At 45.5% G+C, this 13,933-nt stretch overlaps 1 protein-coding gene across 1 annotated transcript in view; it reads left to right on the forward strand.

Annotated features, from left to right (window-relative positions):
• Positions 1–13,933, forward strand: part of FGD5 (FYVE, RhoGEF and PH domain containing 5) — a 109,577-nt gene that overhangs the window by 64,112 nt on the left and 31,532 nt on the right. The gene's annotated exons all lie outside the window — the stretch shown is intronic.

Below are 13,933 nucleotides of genomic sequence, written 5' to 3' on the forward strand. Positions count from 1 at the left end.
CGTGCTTTCTGTGGGTATGCCTCTCTGCCCCAGTGGGGGTTGCTTGGGAGACATGCTGAGATTTCTGGAAAGAGGTCTGTGCTTTCCTCAGCCCCCTAGTTCTGGGTCACTGTTATGCATGTGAGTTTGTATGCATGTGTATGTCTTTGTGTTTTTGTATACGTGTGTGTACATTATAACGTTTTGGTCCATATGGAGAAGGTGGTGTGTTTGCACAGTAGCAGAGCAGTTAGGATAGCATGAGGCTTTCTCAGTCATCTCAGCATTGTGGCAATAATGCCTGAGCCAGTGCTGAGGGAATCCTCTGGACTTTCAGAGGAGAGGAGGCCAGACTTGGGGACTGCCCAGATATCAGACACAGCCACTCTTCAAAACCCACAAAATTGCCTGGAAAGTCTCCCTTTGCAGCCCAATTCAGTTCAACAGACATTTTTTGAACACTTGCTACGTGACAAGAGCTGGGGAATGGAAAGACAAATCAGACAGGGCCCTTACCCAGACACAACCTGGACAGTGAAGAAAACAGGTTAGTGAATCAATAATTATTCTGAGCAGCAGGGGACTGACTGACAAGCTGGAGAAATCTAGGTGGGCTTTCCTGAGGAGGTGAGGGACTAGAGCACAGCAAAGACTTGGGAAGTGAAAAGATGTGGTAGGCTTGGCTACCCCAGACCTTTGTGACAGCTCCCTACTCCTCTGGACTTTTAAGCCACTTGCAATCTCCTTGTAGTTTAGCAGCTGATCCTGCACTGCTTTGTATTGCTCATCATATCTTCCCAAGAACGTCAGACCTGGGGGTGGCCACCTCAGCATGTCTCCCAAGCAACCCCCACTGGGTTTTGTCAGTGGAGATATGGAGGTTCAGAAGGAGTGACTTGGCCAGTGTCACACAGTGACTGAACCAGGACAAACACCCATTCTCTTGATTCCCAGTGTGCAGGCATCATGTCTTAATCCTGCATTTCCAGCTGCCTTTAGAGTTGCTTGGAGAAGGGACCTCTCTCGAGGCAACAAAACACCAAACCAGGTCTCTTGCTGAATCCACCCGAGGCTTCCTGGTGTCACATTGCTACGTGAGCAGGGGCACCCAGGTCCCCAGGAGGAGACAGAGCACCACTCTGGTCTGCGATCCCAGCCTCTCGTTTTTGCCCTCAGGAAGAGAGCTTTGTGTGCATTACAGAACCCCAAAGCTCTCATATAGGAAATGTACCAGTACCCCGCCCCCCGCAAAACACACACACCTTTATAGCTAAAAGATCTGTTTAGCAAGGGCAGGAAGAATCACTCTTACGTTTTTTCCCTTCTTTCTCACTTGCTTCTGAGCTGGCAGCATGTCACAGAGGGGCTGGGCTTTTTTGTTTCATGACTTTGTTAAGAGGGTTTAACTGGGAAACTTCCATCTGTGTTTGCACTGCTTCCTGCCAGTTGGAAAGATGCTGAAGCTGCTGGTAATTCATAAGAATATCCTGAGGAGAAAAAAAGAGCCCATAAAAATCACAACTCATAAGCTAGTTGCTGGAAATTGTTTTCTGGAGCTACATATATGACATCGGTGCTTATGAGGATAGAAGAGGCAAAAATGCCACGACACGCTCCAAGTCCGAGCCAGGGACCCTAGTCAAAAGGAAACTCATAGACTTTGGGGTGTTCTATGCCATTCCCTGACCTGGAACTATTGCTGATTGCTAAATTGGCAGGCTCTCTTTCAGAGTTTCTCCTTAAATTTGATGCTGTTGGAATCCCAAGGCTTCCCAGTGATGGGGAGAAGTCAACTGTGCATCCTAACCTCCCCAGCTAGAAAAGTCCTCAGCTCCTTACACTCTTGTTGAGAGAGGGATGAGGATGGCTTATGGCCTTCTGAGTTTGGGATTCAAACTCCATGCTTACCAAATAGTAGCTAAAGCTTACTCAGGGATTATTAAAAATTCTGGTCAACCAAAATTGAATTCTAATGATTAAGATCCTATTTTGTATGGCCTATTAACTAAGAATGGGTTTTACATGTTTTAAATGTTTGGTAAAAAAAAAGGCAAAGAAAAAAGAGTATATGACTGAGACCATCTGTGGTCCACAAAGCTTAAAATATTTTCCTGGTCCTTTACAGAAAAAGTTTGCTGACTTCTAGTTTAAAGATTCTCTCCATTCTTCTGAGAACCCAGTCAAAAACATGTTCACCCACCTGCCCATCTGCCTATATAGTCAACTTCTCATCCGTTCATCTTGCCAGCCTTTTACCTACTCAACTGCCCTTTTATCTATCCATGCACCTAAAGACACATCCATGCAGCCATTCATCCACTATTCATCTGTCCACCCATCCATCCAACCATTCACTTGTCTTTTCATCTAGTCATTCACCTATCCATTCACCCATCCATCCATCCATCCATTCATTCATCCATCCATCTAACTTACTCATTCCTTCTAGATGGAACATCATAGGATGTTTATAGTACCATAGGCACTGAGATAGGCCTTGGAACCCTAAATCTCTCTTTTTTGTGGGGGTTACGGTAGGGAGGGGAACTATAAATATGAACAGACAATCATGCTACACTGTGGTAAGTATAATCTGTGCAACTTCAGTTTTGCTCAAAGTCTGCAGGACCGTGAGGGAAGGAGAGACATATTCTCCTTTGGCATATCCGGGAAGGCTGGCAGAAGAGGTGACACTGAGGTGGACTGAATCAGCCCACAAAGCCAGGTCATGGAGGAGGGCCCATAAGGCAGATGGTCGTTATGTAAATGCCCACAGACCTGAAGGTACATGATATGCCTGGAGAATGGCACATCACCACATATGGTTAGGACATGGATAAGTTTGGAAAGGCTGGTTGGCAGTGGAATCAGTGTTCAAGTGATGGGTCTAAAACCAAGGTTAGGACCAGATTGAGACATGCCTAAGGTGCCAGGTTAAAAGGCTTATGCTTTTCCATTAGATGGTGAGTCGTTAGAGATTTTAAGCAGATATGGTTCCTGGACACCTTTAACCCTCTGTTTTCTCATCTAAAAAAAAAAAAATTCCTCTCCTAACAGCAGCTAAAAATTCTTACCATGGGTTCTTTATTTGGGCCAAGGCATGGAAGGCCTGTTCAGAAGCCAGTCTGCCAACTGGGAGAGGTGGCTCTGGCAGTTATTACCATCTGACACCCCAGGAGAAGTTCCCCTACCCAGGAGGGCCCTCCATGATCTGGTCTTTGTCTGCCTGTCCGGCATTATCTCTAACGCTTTCTTCGTCCTGCTCTTCAGCCACAACTGGCCCACTTGCTGTTCCTCAAATACTGCAAATGCAGTCACATCGCCTGGCTTTTGCACTTGTTTTTCGCTCTACTGGAATGTCCTACCCCTGATCTCTCATAGCCAGTTCCTTCTTCTCACCCTGGTCTCAGTTCAAGTGTCACCTCCTCAAAGAAGAGGAGGCGCCCCAAAACTTAATAGCATAAAACAACTATTTTATTATACTCACAGATTTTCTGGACTTTGGACAGGACAAGGTGGGGAGAGCATGTCTCTGTTCCATGATGTCTGGAGAACACTTAAAGACTAGAGATGACTCACCTGAAACTAATATAATATAGTATGACGACTGTAATTGAAAAATAAATTTAAAAATATTTTAAAAGACTAGGGGTGACCTCATGGTGGGGGGCTGGAATCGCCTGGACGTGCCTTCACTCACATGGCTGCTGGTTGGTGCTGGCTCTTGTCTTGGACCTCAAGTGGGCTGTTGGCCAGAACACTTACTTTAACCTCTCCCTGCAGTCTGTCTGCATGGGCAAGTTTGGGCTTCCTCACAGCATGGTGGCTGGGTTCCAAGAGTCAGTGTCTCAAGAGAGCCAGGAGGAAGTGCGTGGCATTTTTATGATCTAGCCTTGGAAATTACGTAACACCATTTCCACCATACTCTTATTTGTCAAGAGAGTCACAAAGGTCCACCCAAGTTCAAGAGGAGGGAATATAGTCTCTACCATTCAGTGGGAGGAGTATCAAGCTCACATTGCATAAAGACCATGTGAGATAGGAGATACTGTTATGGCTACTTTTGGAATCACTACAGAAATCTTTCCTAAAAATTCTGTGTCAGTTAAAAATTGTATTTGACCGCTGGTAATAAAAACAAAATTATGATGGCTTAAATAATTTAGAGGTTATTGTCCCATGTGAAATAAGTCCAGAAGTAGGAGGTCTGGATCAGGTTTGGCAGTTCCACAAAGTTGCAGGGACCAAGGTTCCATCTCTCTACTGCATCCTTTCTGCAGTTCCTCATGAATACAGATAGCTGCTGCAACTCTAGCCATCACATCAATGTCCCAGGCAGGAAGGAATAGAGGGAGGGAATCAAAAGCTATGCTCCCAGCTGAGTTAGTTCACTTGAAAAAGAATTCCTGAAAGTTTCACTTGACAACTTCTACTTCCATCTCATCAGGCACTCCTAGTTGCTAGAGAAGCCGGGTCAACTGGAAGTCCATGGGTCAGAGCTGCGTTCAGCTCAGTGGCTGTGCTTTTTGTGTGTTCATTCTGCAGCCCAGGCTGCAGGGGCAACAGGTATCCAGGGGAGGCTCTTCCCATGGTAATGGCCTGGCGGCAAGTTGTAACACCAGAGGACTTCTAAAATTCCAGCTCACAACTTGCTCTGTCCACATTCCCTTGGCCAGAGCAAGTGCCATGGCCAGGCCCAAAGGCATGGGTCAGGAATATGCTCTCCCCGACAACGAAGCCATGGCAGGGGTGGGCGTGGATGGAGGGAGGGGGAAGATCTGTAACCATACCACCTCTTCTACACTCTTATGCTTCATTTGTCTCCTTCATTGCATCTCTCACTATCTAAAATGATCTAATTTATGTGTTTGTTTACTTATGTTGTGTTTTCATTTTTATTCAGTTTCATTCAGATGTTAACTGAAGTCCCTGGAGAGGCCCGGATTTCTCATTTCCCTTATGATTTCTTCTTTGATCCATGGGTTATTTAAAATCATGCTGTTTAATTTCCAAATCTCTTGTGAATTTTTCAAATTTCCTTCTGCTGCTCATTTCTAATTCCCTTGTGGATGGAGAATATACTTTGTGTGGTTTCAATCTTTTTAAATTTAATGAGACTTGTTTATGGCCTGGCATATAGTATATTCTGGAGAATGGTCCATGTGTACTTGAAAAGCTGTGTTTTCTGCCCTAGTTGGGTGGCTGTCCTGTAGATGTCACTTAGGTCAGGTTGACTGACAGCACTGTTTGCTGATGGTTTTCTGTTATTGTCCATTTGTTACTGAGAGTGGGATATTGAAGTCTTTAGCTGTGATTTTTGAATTGTCCATTGTTCCCTTCATCTGCTTTGCTTTGTGCATTTTGGGGCTGTTTCTAGGTACTTGTCTGTGGTCTGGTCCCTCATGGAACTCGGAGCTCCTTGAGAACAGAGCTTGACAGGTCCCATCCCCAGTGGACTGTGGTGCCCAGTACAACACTGGTGCTCAATACATATGTGATAAGTGAGTGATGGCAGGATCGGTCCTTCCAGCAGTCTTAACATTTCTTCAATCAGAAATATTTCCTGAGCACTTCCTGTGTGCTGGGTACAGAGGATTTATGGAGGAATGAGAAGAGGGGGTCCCTGCCCATCAGAAACTGACGGTCTACAAGAGAGATGGGCATGGAAAGAAAAAATATTAATACAGTGGCGGGGGGCATACAGAAGCTGGGGGGTGCATGGGAGGCACCTGCCCTGGGCTTCTGGGGTCAGAAAAGGATTCCTGGAGGAAATGTGACTAAGCTGAGACTTGAAGGATGGGGAGGAGTTAGCCGGGTGAAGGAACAATGAGGAAGGCTTGTGTCTGGCAACGGGATCAGAACGTGCAAAGTCCCGGAGGCCAGTTAGGGAATGGTGTGATTGGGAACTGAAGAAATTCAGCTTGGCAGGAGTGTGGTGAGTGAGTGAGAGAACGGTGAGGGCTGAGGCCAGCAAGGTATGGGGTGACCACAGAGAGCCCCATGAGGTATGTTTGGGATTTGGGTTTGATCCCCGGAAGGTCCTTGGGGAGACTGCTGGGTGATTCCAGCATGAGGTGACAGTGAACTGGACAGGACTGTGCATTTGGTGATTGACGGACTATGAGGTGCAGGAGACAGGAGGAAGGGCCCCAAGCTCACCCCGGATTTCTGGATTGCTGACCGCTAAGAAGGCGAGTGCTGCAGTTGCTCAGGCTAGGCTTGGGAGAAGATGAGGAGTTTAGTGTGGGTCTTGTTAAGTGTGAGGGGCTCAGGGAAGAACATCGTAGTGGTCAGCTGGGCACAGGATGTGCACCGGAAGTGATCCAGTGTAGAGATGTTAAGTGAAGCTCCTGGAGAGGCCCGGATTTCCCCGATAGAGTATGTGTAATCAGGAGAGGGTTCTGAGGTACCTTGCGGATGAAGGGGGGGCCCTGAAGGGGGTAAGCCTGGCAGGTTTTCATGAAGGAGCCGAAGGAACTGTGGGAAGTGTTTAGGGAGGACACAGTGCAGAAAGGCAACGGGAGGCTTCCAGATCCAACCTGTGTACCTCCCACTCAGGCACCTCCTGTTTTTCTCAGTGACAGTAACCACTTGAAAGCATGTCAGGAGAGCCCAGGACAGAGCCGGACTTCTCAAACTGCTCAGAGCAATGGGAGGTTCATTCAGAAGCCCTCCCTCATCATGTTGGGAGTTTCACTTGGCCGTGGCCTCAGTACTGACGTGACAGGCCAACACAGGAGCTAATAGAACTGTTATAACTTATGAGTTTACTTACCTGTGAGCAGCCCCCTCCTTCCTCGCCCAGCCAGTTCTTGCTCCTCATTGTGGTCCGTGTCCAATGTTTCAGATGCTGTAGAGGATCTGGGCAGTGAGCATTTGTTGACCTCCTGCGTGTGCTTGGCAATTTGTATACATCATCTCATTTAATTGCACATAGTCTGTGCTCAATAAATATTTTTTAGATGGTTGGATGAGGCCAAAACTGAATATCAGAGAAGGTAGTTAACTTACCCAAAGTCACACAGCCAGTGAGAGGTGGGGCCAGGGCCGTTTGACCTCAGAGCACTGAGAAGGGGAGGAGACAAATAGGTGTGGAACAGCCTGGTTAGGTGATAAGGAGCCCAAGGAGGGAGGAAATCAGTGTCAGTGAGAGGAATGAAGTCAAGGAGGGACTCCTGGCAGAGGGAGTTTTGAAATGGGCATCAAGGGACAGGAAGTAGGAATGGGCCTCCCAGAGGGTAGGAAGAACAGGAACAAGCGCAAAGAGGGGCGTGCTTGGCAGAGTGGGGTGCACAGGGAGCGGCCCGGAGAGCCATCTTCAGGGCGAGCCTGAATGCCACGTTCCCAGGTGTTTCAAAAGGGAGGCATAGGAATGTGGGAGCCCTGGGGACTTGACCAGGGAAGGTGGGTCCAGCAGGTTTGGTGGGAGGGGGTGATGCTGGGTGACCCACAGTTTAACCCAAACCAGGCCCCAGGAAGCTTGTATTGTCATTCAGTCCAGGAAAAATATTTCTGAGTGGCCCTGGAAAGTCTCTTCCTCCTTCATCCCTCACACTGAGGTAGCTGGTGGGACTGACATTTTTAGCCACAGAAGCTTTTCTTCAAATGAAATTGTACTCAGAACCCGAGTAAGTGGATGAAAGTGGAGGTGCTTTGGTTCAAAGGCAGGTGGAGGCCAAAGTTTGGGCTCTCATAACCCTGGGTCTCCACAGAGCACAGTGAGAGGAATATTCATTTAAATCAGTGGTTCTCAAAGTGGGTCCCCACACCAGCAGTGTCAGCATCACCTGGGGACTGGTGAGAAATGCATATTCTTGAGCCCCACCTCACAACTGTCAAATCAGAAACTCTGCGGGTGGGGCTCAGCCCTCTGTAGTTTCATGAACCCCCCAGGTGATCCTGATGGACAGTAACATTTAAGACCCACAGACAGATGATCCTGTAAGGTCCCTTCTTCAGAACAGGCTCTCTCTGATTCCCTGCCCCCTAGAAACCATCGTCCTCTAGGACACTGGTTCCCAACTCTGGCTGTGCACGGGTACCCGGGAGTATTAAATAACATGGATGCTCATTCCACCTTCAGAGATTTGTATTTAATTGGTCCAGGATGCTGCTAGGTCATTGGAGTTAGAAAAGCCCCCAGATGATTCCAATTTGCACCTAAAACTGAGAACCTAGAGAAAAAGTAGCATTCATTCAGCACAGTTGTGAACAAAGCCAGGTCAACTTGAGGGTAAAACCAAAGGGAATGAGACATAGTTTGCTCTCTGCTTAGTTAGAGGGAAGGTAATAGAAACATTCAAAGTAAACAACCTGACCATGCAAACTTTTGCAAAACAAAGCCATTGCTTTTTAAGCTAGGATACATTTAACCCTGCTAGAGGTGTGCAGTAGGTATGCAGGAATACTCAAGGCCACAGGATAAATGGAACACATTTTCTAAGAGCCTCTGCTTTGCTCTAAATACAAAATTTTAAATACATTAAATTAGATATGGATATAGTTTGGAGAATAACATAAAATATGTATTCACTTTTAAGCTGAAATATGAGACTTCAGAGACATTTTGAGACCAGGGTGGCTCCCTTCAGGTTGTGTCCCAAAATTTCTGGAGGCTATAGGACACATGAGAGGACCTTAAACTGACTGCTGAAGTAACCCAGGAGGGTCTCATGGTGGAGGTGGCATTTGAAGTAGCTTTTAAACATAAGCAAGATGTGAATCAGATGCCAGAAGCACAGGATAAAGACACAGAGGCTGGAAAAGAGGATTCATAGAAAGCAGCAGAGCTCAAAGCATGGTTCCGGGGCCAGCAGCAGCATCACCTGGGAACTGGCAAGAAATTAAAGTTATGCAGCCCCACCTTGACCTACAGAATGGAAACTTCGGGTTGGGTGAACAATCTGTGCAATTTGAAAGGTCTGGCAGGTGATTGCGAGGCACACGTAACGTGGAGAACCACTGGTATACAGCAATGAGCAGTCAGCTGCAGAGGTGGGCTGGACCGGCTTTTGAAGCACCATGAACTCCAGGCCCAGGAGATTCTCTTGGCCCTGAGGTCTGGACACAAATGAAGGGCTTGGGGGAGACATGAAAGCAGGGGGCAGGGGAAAGCAGTGCTTGTTCTCTCTTTCCCCAGGGGCCTCAGAGAACTGGTTAAAAAAAATGTTTTGCAACTTATATACAGTCAAGTGCACAAATCTTAAAGATAGGGCTCAAATTTTTAATGAAGGTGTGTTTATGTGCACACTTGTAACCACCACCCTGACAGAACATTTCTGTCATCCAGAAGATGCCTCTGATGCCCCTCCCTTACCAATCACCCCTCCCCCAGAGGTTTACTGCTATTTTCCTTTCCATCATATTCAATTGGGTCTGCCTGTTCTTGAACATTATATGAATGGAGTTATGAATTATGTATTCTTTTGTGTCTGGCTTCTTTAGCCCAACATAATGTGTGAGATTCATCCATGTTTTCATGTATATCAGTTTTCTTTGGTATGGATATACCACAGTTGGTATATCTAACTTCCCATTAACAATCATTTGGGTTGTTTCCAGTCTGGGCTATTGCAGGCAGACCTCAGAGATATTGCAAGTTCATTTCCACACCATCACAATAAGCAAGTCATAGTCTTTTGCTGGTGGAGGGTTTTGCCCTCCATTTGCAAAAATGCAACATCTGTGAAGTGCAATAAAGTGAAGCGCAATAAAACGTGGTGAGCCTGTGTGAAGCTGCTCTGAAGGTTTTATACATATCTTTTAAGGAACATATGCATTAACTTCTCCTCAGTATTTACCTTGGAATGGAATTATTGGGCTACAGATTTGGCTTTATTAGAAACTGCCAGATAGGTTTACAAAGAGTTGGAAGCAATATATCCCCCCACTCTGATGTAAGGGAATACCGCTTGCTCCTCAGGCTTGCCAGCGTTTGGCATCATCAGTCTTTTACTCATGGTCGTGCTGTTGAGTGTGTAGTGGTTTCTCACTTTGGTTATGATTGGCATTTCCCTGATGATTCATGAAATCGAGTATCTTTCCTTCGTTTATGAGCCATTTGGAAATCCTCATTTGAAAAGTGTCTTTTGCTTCTTTTTAAATTTTAGAGAGTTGCCTGCCTTTTCCTTACTGATTTGTGGGAACACTTTCCCAGTGTGTGCCTTCCTTCTTCAACTTTTTAACAGCTGAATTGAGATATAAATCTCATGCCATCCAATTCAGCCATTTAAAGTGCACAATTCAATGGTTTTTCAGTATATTCGGAGTTGTGCAGTTATTACCGCATTCTCATCACCCCCAAAAGAAACCCCATGCATCTTAGGTACCACTCTCCCATCAACCCCTCCCCTGTGCACCCATCAGTCTTGCTCTGTCTCTATAAATTCGCCTATTCTGGGTATTTCATATAGAGGGAATCATGCAATTTGTGGGTTTTTTCCTTTGGTGTCTTTCACCTAGCATGATGTTTTTGAGATTCATCTATGTTGTATGTAGCATGTATTAGTACTTCATTCCTTTTCATGACTAAGTAGTATTCCGTTGTGTGACTAGATCACGTTTTGTTCATTTGTTCAGTTTGTTGGACATTTGGACTCTTCTTTTTTACTGTTATGAAGATGAACATTGAGGTACAAATTATTATATGAACATATGTTTTCCATTCTCTTGGATACATACCTAGGTGTGCAGTTGCTGGGTCATATGGTATCTTTTTAAACTTTTGAGGAACTGCCAGACTGTTTTCCAAGTGGTTGTACCATTTCACGTTCCCACCATCAAGAATGAAGGTTCCAGTTTCCCCACTTCTTTGCAGTGCTTGTTGTTATACATCTTTTTTATTATAGCCATTCTTGTGAGTGTGAAATGGTATCTCATTTTCATAATGACTAATGATGCTGGGCATCTTTTCATGTAAAGATATATGATTTACAACTATTTCCTCGCATTCTGTAGGTTGTCTTTTCTCTCTCTTTTTAAAAATATTTTATTTATTTTTAGAAAGAGGGAAAGGGAAGGTTAAAGAGAGGAAGAGAAGCATTGATCAGTTGCCTCTCGCATGCTCCCAGCTGGAGACCTGGCCTGCAACCCAGACGTGCCCTGAGCAGGCATAGAACTGCCAGCCTTTCGCTTTGCAATATGACACTCAACCAACTGGTCCATGCTGGTCAGGGCTCTTTTCACTCTCTTGATAATGTCCTTTGAAGCACAAAAGTTTTTAATTTTTCATAGAACCTAATTTATCTATTTTTTTTCTTTTGTTGCTTGTGCTTTGTTGTCATATCTAAGAAATCTTTGCTTAGCCCCAAATCACAAGCTTTTACTCCCATATTTTCTTTGAAGAGTTTTATACTTAGAAATCTTACATTTAAGTCTTTGATTTTGAGTTAATTTTTGTATATAATGTAAAGAAGGAGTCCAAATTCATTATTTTGCATGTGAATATCCAAATAGCTCAGCACCATTTGTTGAAAAGACTATTTTTTCCCATTGCTTTTTCTTTTTTTTTGGCATCCTTGTTGAAAGTCAGTTGACCATAAATGTGAGGGTTTATTTTGGGATTCTCTGTTCTAGTTCATTGATCTATATGTCTGTCCTCATGCCAGTACCACACAGTCTTGATTTCTGTAACTTTATAGGAAGCTTTGAAATCAGGAAGTGTGAGTCCTCCAACTTTGTTCTTTTTCAAGACTGTTTTGGCTCTTTGGGGTCTCTTGCATGTCCATATGAATGTTAGGGTCAGCTTGTCAATTTCTGTAAAAAAGGCAGTTTGGATTTTGACAGGGGATAAGATGAGTCTGTATTTCAAGTTGGGGAGTGTTGACTTCTTATTAGTATTAAATTGAGAACAGGACATCTTTCTATTTACTTAGGTCTTCTTTAATTTCTTTCAGCAGTGCTTTGTTATTTTCAGAGTCCAGGTTTGATGCTTTTTGGTTAAATGTATTCTTAAGCATTTTATTTTTTCATCTTATTCAATTTTTAAGTGATTTTTAACTTTTATTTTAAAATAATTTCAATTTTACAGAAAAGTAACAGGAGTAGGAGCAGTGCAAAGAACAACCAAATTCCCAAATTCATCTTTTCACATGATGTCCCATTTAAATTTTTTCTGTATGCTTAGTACTCTTTGTACACAGTTTAAGACGTTTTGCATGCCCCACAGAAAATTATTTTCAGGATTCTAAAGTACCCTCCAGTGATTGATCAGGCCATTTGAAGTCATGTCCCCTGGACAGTCAGCCCTTGGCTTGCCAAGGCATTTTTGTGACACAGTGGGTGGTGGCAGAGGTTGCTGTGTGTTTAGCCAAATGGTATCCAAGCAGGTCCACTTGACTTTTGGCTGTGGCCTCAGTGGTTTGACCACTTGCAAGAAGGACATTCTGGCTACCCACTGACTATTCAGCCCCAAAAATAGAGATACCATGTCACCCAGAAAACTCAACAGTGGGTTTGGAGAAGGGGAAAGTGTTCAAGGTACCAGGCCCCTGAATGTGAGGTCCCCTCTTCTCCCGCAGGCAAGCCCGGCAGTCCTGAGGGCCCTTTGAGTTCTGGAGACTTACCAGGGCTCCAAAGGCAGAGAGCGTGTTTACACGTGGGCCTCGCCACCAGGCTGCCCCAGGGTCTCTGAGGTTGGGCAGAGAGCCCTGGCCCAGATTCTGGAACTCTGGGTTTCAGTCCCACTCTTTGACCTGAGCAAGTCACTCCCCTGTCTGGGCCATCAATAGCATGAGGGGTTGGGGTAGGGCAGTGGGAAGAGTTAAGACTTTAGAGTCCAGGCCAACTTGGACTCAGTTCTTGTCATCTTGGTGGCCATGGACAAGTTATTTAATCTCTCTGGTCCTCATTTCCTTATAGGTAAAATGGAGAGGATAACACCAAAGGGATAGGTTTGTTGTGAGGATGAAATAAGAAAATGGATGTAAAGTGTTGAGCAGACAGTGGCTCGCGCAGCACGCATAAGTGTTGGCTATTGTTTGTTGAGCACCTTCCCTAGGCTGGGTGCTGGGGATACAGAGGTAAGTAATACCCAGTCTAGGGAGAAGGAAGCCACAGAAAGAAATAATTCTCAACAGAAAGCAGTCTGCACAAACCCTGCAAAGAATATTTGTATTCGTATTTTGCAGAGGGGAAGCTTGAGGTCCATGGAGATGAAGTGACTTGCCCAGGGTCACACATAGGCAAGTGTCTAGGTAGACAAGGATTCATTTATGTTCTCTAGAGCCCTCAAAGGTTGGCGCAGGGACTCCATAAAGAGCTGGGGAAGTGAGTATGGTGAGAGGGTGGGCTGGATGAGGACGGCCTCGGGTGCCCAGAGGCGTTTGGATTGGACCCTGTAGGCACTGGGGCCAGTCTGTTCTTCCTCCTTATTGTCTCTAGTCCATCCACTCTCTCTGTCCCCATGGCCAGGCTCTGGTCCTGTCTCAAGACCTGGACTCTGTCCTGCTCTCCTAGAGTGGCTGCCTCGCTGGTTTCACTCTCATCCTAACTACCTCCAGTTTCTCCCAACAAAGTGAACTTCCTAAGACATACGTCTGGTCACATTGCTCCTCTGCTTAGCACACTCTATAATGGTTCCGCATTAACCCAGGATGAAAACCAAGCCCTTCGTAAAGCCTGCAGGGCCATGTAGAATGGGCCCCCTGCCTGATTCCCGAGTATCATCGTGTTCCAATCCCGTGCACTTCTTTCAAGGGTGCACATACCCCCACACCCACACACTCTGCACACAAACCATACTCAGGTCCTCAGTTCCTCTTCTACCTCAGGGCCTTTGCACATGCTGTCCCTCTCCCTGGAACACTCCCCCTCTGGTCTCAGGCCCTGGCAGGCCTGCCCAGAGCTAAGGTAGGTCTGACTCTTAGGGACTGCCATGGCCCCTGTGCTTTTCCTCACCACAACACTTACACCCCTGTGTTGAAATTATCTTTTTACTCATCAGATTACAAACTCT

Source organism: Pteronotus mesoamericanus, unplaced genomic scaffold (assembly GCF_021234165.1).
Source record: "Pteronotus mesoamericanus isolate MK-2021 breed Mesoamerican mustached bat unplaced genomic scaffold, CSHL_Meso_final scaffold_54, whole genome shotgun sequence".
Taxonomy (NCBI): Eukaryota; Metazoa; Chordata; class Mammalia; order Chiroptera; family Mormoopidae; genus Pteronotus; species Pteronotus mesoamericanus.